Here is a 4,977-nt window from a genome sequence, read left to right on the forward strand (position 1 = left end):
AGATAGATAGATAGATAGATAGATAGATAGATAGATAGATAGATAGATAGATAGAAACCTCAAATCCAATCCCCACAAAAAACGCAGCAGAAGAACATGGACTTGAAAAAACCCACCTGAAGTTTCAAGATAGGGAAAAAAAGATTCTCATACGCAAACTGTTTTGTCAAATCCTCAGTTTAGCCTAAGAGTGTCATTCAAAAAGAGTCATCCCGTTATTGTCCAAAACTTCTGAAATCTTTGTCATCAGTACCAATGCTTGCCAACCTGGGCGATGTCGCTAACTTACTTGTAAATGATTTGGTAATTTTGGTTGATGGTGGGAATCACCCGGGTAGTGACCGGTAGTACGTTATCCTAAAATTACAAAGTTCTTTCTAACATTTGTGGCCGTTTGAGTTATACTAAGACTATAAGGTCTAAAACCAATTATTGTTCTATCTTCTCTATCAAAATCGTAAGATTATTCTGAGTCGTTATCGGGTTTTTCAAAGAGTTGCTTTCTAAAAAGCTTGACATGTTGAGAAACTCAAACGTTTGGACGTCACATTTCTCAAAACTAGGTGCTGGGAAAATAGTAGAACTTTGTAATTATGAGGTAGTGACCGGTATTATTTAATGCTCTGCTTAGAAATTCATGTAATCAAAATAATAATAATAATAATACGTAGGTGTGTGGTACGAAAATGTTAGCCCCATAAGGATGACAAATTGTGGGCGCTGGCTAGTTTGATAGTTTGCTTGAGAAAACAGAAGCACATTGACAGAATAATTGTCATTTAGTGTAGAGAAAAACTGAGAAAAAAGAAGCACATTGACAGAATAATTGTCATTTAGTGTAGAGAAAAACTAAGACAGACAGACAGAAGACAGAAACAACAGAGGGAAATTAAAGAAGTAGGACAAACGAGTGGCAGCCTCCAACCACTCACATGCGCTGGCTATAAAAGGGTTGACAATCAGTGATCTATTTTAAACATGTTGTTTATAACCGTATAAAGTGTTCAAAAATAAGAATTATGTACTTGCAAATTGACCCTATACACGAGACCACATGCACAAAACTAAAACACAAATCTTGTTTCAGGATGTCTATTTTGTGGCAAAGCCTGAAGGTTATAGCCCCCAGGAAACAAAGTTATATTTGTTGGTCCAATATTGTGGGTTGAGGCCGTATTTTCTGAGGTTTAATGAAATCATTTATTGTGGTATACGGATTAAGCATGCTTTTGTTCTCTCTGATAAAGGCAGCCTCCCCCCTCCCTTTATCTCACTCTCTCTCCCTTTCTCCCTCTCTCTCCCTCTCTCCGTCTCCCAATCACTCTCTCTCCTTCTGTCTCTCACTCTCTCTCCCTCTCTCTCCCTCTCTCACTCTCACTCTGTCTCTCTCCTTCTCTCTCTCACTCTCTGTCTCACTCTCTGTCTTTCGCTCTCTCTCTATCTCTCTCACTCTCTCTCACTCTCAGTCTTTCGCTCTCTCTCTCTCTCTCTCTCTCTCTCTCTCTCTCTCTCTCTCTCTCTCTCTCTCTCTGTAGAGGAACGATGGCGGGCCAATGTATTCCTCTTGCAGGTTCACTTTCAACTGACCGCAGTCAAAACAAGGTAAAATTATGAAATCGCTCTGTTTATTCTTTTCCGATCTTTGCGTGCAGGTTTAAAAGTTAGATGACCAACAGAAAGTGAAAGCCCATTCGTAGAGGTCACTGCAAACTTGTGTTCAGACATTTTTTCTTTGATGTTAGTAAAAATTGGATATAAAAAATATAAAGGGGATTTACAGGTAGTGACCGGTAAATGTTAGCCCCATTAGGATGGCAAATGTGGACCCTGGCTATGCTTGTTTGCTTGAGTAAACAGAAGCACATCGACAGAATAATGGTCATTTAGGGCAGAAAACAAACTAAGACAGACAGACAGACAGAAGACAAAGACAACAGAGGGAAAGTAAAGAAGTAGGACGAATCAGTGGAAGCCGAAGAAGACATGAAAAAGTTGACATACTTTTCTCAGCACCATACTTTAATGCACGCCTAAGAAACACGGTCCAAAAGATAGGACGAGTACTTTTCGAGACTCACTTGGACACGTCTAGACAGCAGTGGGGTGAAATCTACAAACGTACACTGGAATGAGGGGGGCAGGGTGGCGCCACTGTCTCAAAATGAACGCGAGTTTACAGCAAATCATTCGTTTTAGTGATTCTGTGTATGCACTCAGAGAGCGGTTTTTAATATAGAGCCCAAAGAGAAAAACAAACAAAAAAAACCACTTTTTTAAAATTGCTGGGTCAATATTAAAAATAAATAAATAAAAAATTGGTTGCTGGCCGTCAGAAGGGCCATGCAAATTTTCGTGGGCATAAGTGAACCAATAAATGAGCTAGATTTTTTTAACGAAGTCAGACGAAAGTGAACGAGCTATATGTGTCCCATTGCGGCGAAAAATCAGGCATTCGCCAATTCTTTCGGGAATATAGAGTTATTAAATCATTTTAAACTTTGTTCTTCTATCTCGCATTTGGCCAAAATCCCCATCTATCAATCTATCTTAAATAAAGGTTAAGGTATTTGCGATTGAAGGAGGTGGCGGTCGCCTTGAGAAAGGTAACAGTACCAACTTCCAAAGCTTGAGTGTCCTTGGGAAGTAGAAATTTGAATTAAAAAAATGAATTTGGAGCCCTTTATTCAATGTTGTTCTGTTAGTAGCATCCAAAAAAATGTGTTTTTGGAATTACATAAAAGGTGTTCACCCCCCCCCCCCTAAAAATAATAATAAATAAAGATACGGAAAAAAATTCGAAAGAAATTGCCTAAGGCACAGCAGATCCTCGGTTTCTTCCATTTCATTATTTTGACCAACGTCTGATTTCACCACACTGCCTCACATATTATAATAGGCTTTTGACTCTTACATTTTGAGATGTATCTATCTAATTCTGTACAGAAAAGGTAACATCATATTCTTTCAAGATTAATTTAAACAAAGCTGAATTATCTTTTTCCTTATTAAAGAAATAGCTATAATAGCCTAAGCTAACATTTCCTAAAACCTTCCCGGGGGCTCTCGTGGCTTAGAGGTTAAGGTGTTGGCCTCTCATTCAAAGGTCCCGGGTTCGATTCCGGGTAGCGACTAAAAAATTTTCTTTTCTAAAATTGTCTCCTTTCACATCCTTTCCTGATCTCTGACAATGTTCTGTTGTCTGCTTTCATTTCCACTTTCTGCCCCCACCCCCTCACCTCCTTTGCCCCCTCCTCTGGGCTCCTGACTCTTTCTGCAGCCTTTCTACTGCTACTCCTTGACTCCTCCTAACTGCTGTCTTTCTGCCACACCCCTGATCTTCTGGTAGGAAAGATCTACACCTAGCCTTCTAGGAAAAGGGCGAAAAATCTCGGAGGGCCCGTGTGCAAGTTGCGCACGTTAAAGATCCCATGGTGGTCTAAAATCGATAAGAGTAGGCTTCGGCCGCCACCCGGGCAAAATTCAAAAATTTCCTACCAACGAAAAAGTATTAGGTGTGTCCCGCGCGCTCATATGACCTTATGCAGTTGCGAGCGCCGTAAAACCCTATACTAAACAAACAAACAAACAAAACCTTCCCCATACGCCAGAAGAACTACATGACAGAGAGCCAGTTTTGGAGAACACAAGCAATGATGCGCGCCTGAACAGCACACGTGAATGAGTAAGATAAGGAAAATCTCTGTTTGTTGTCTGTCTCATCCACTTCACTCACTCATTCATTCACTCAGTCTCTCTCTCTCTCTCTATCTCTCTCTCTCTCTCTCTCTCTCTCTCTCTCTCTCTTTCTCTCTCTTTCTCTGTCTCTCTTTCTCTCTCTCTCTCATTCTCTTCCACTCATTTGTTCTCTCTCTCTTTCTCTCTCTCTTTCTCTCTCTCTTTCTCTCTCTCTCTCTCTTTCACTCTCTCGCTCTTTTTCCCTCTCTCTCTCTCTCTCTCTCTCTCTCTCTCTCTCTCTCTCTCTCTTTCTCTTTCTCTCTCTCTCTTCCTTCCACTATCTCTCTCTTCCACTCGCTCTCTCTCTCTTTCTCTCACTTTCATACACACTCTCTCTCTCTTCCACTCTCTCTTTCTCTCTCTCTCTCTTTCTCTCTCTCACTCCCTCTCTCTCTCTCCTTTCTCTCTCTCACTCTCCCCTGTTTCCCTCTCTCACGACGTCTCTCAACCGCCTGCCAAAATGATCAAATCTCCAACTGACTGCTGGACGAAGCCACTCTCTTCGAAAGCGCTGGCTTAAAAGGAACTTTTGGATCAATTGATTGATTGAAAGTGTTTATGACTCCACCTAAGCACATAATATAACGACGCTTCACGAAGTAGAAATGCAGAAGTCAGGAGAGAAGTCCTAAGCAACGCACATCCACAAAGGGAAATGGAACTTTAAAAGAAACCATGACTAATTTGGTCTAATCAGCCTTGACACTTGCCACAAGTCATCTTAATCATTTATTTTTTTAAATCTAGTTTTATTATTTTTTAAAAAATGTTCTTCTCTGCGTATGCATCGGTCGTCTTTAAACATTGACGAACAAACTATTATTACGACTCAATTTATTTGATTTAGATCATTTATTTAATCTAGAAGATATTATGTTGCTTCAACCTAGCCAGCACGGACATCCTTTACTGAGTGGGATGGTTATGAGAGGTATGGTTACAAAATGGCATGGTTATTAGACGGATGGTAATAAAGATGAATGTTTATAAAGAAGGATGGATATCTGTAGGGTGGTTATGAGTTGGAAGGATGGTTATGAGAGGAATGGTTAAGGGACAGATGGTTATACAGTAAAAAGGGATGAATGTGAAGAGGGTGGATTAGGAGTGGGATAGTTGTGTGTGTGTGACTGATACTAGTGGGATGGTTATGAGTGGGATTGTTATGAGTGGGATTGTTATGAGAGGGAGGGTTATGAGTGGGATTGTTATGAGAGGGAGGGTTATGAATGGGGCGGTTAT

The sequence above is a fragment of the Aplysia californica genome, unplaced genomic scaffold (assembly GCF_000002075.1).
Source record: "Aplysia californica isolate F4 #8 unplaced genomic scaffold, AplCal3.0 scaffold00495, whole genome shotgun sequence".
Taxonomy (NCBI): domain Eukaryota; kingdom Metazoa; phylum Mollusca; class Gastropoda; order Aplysiida; family Aplysiidae; genus Aplysia; species Aplysia californica.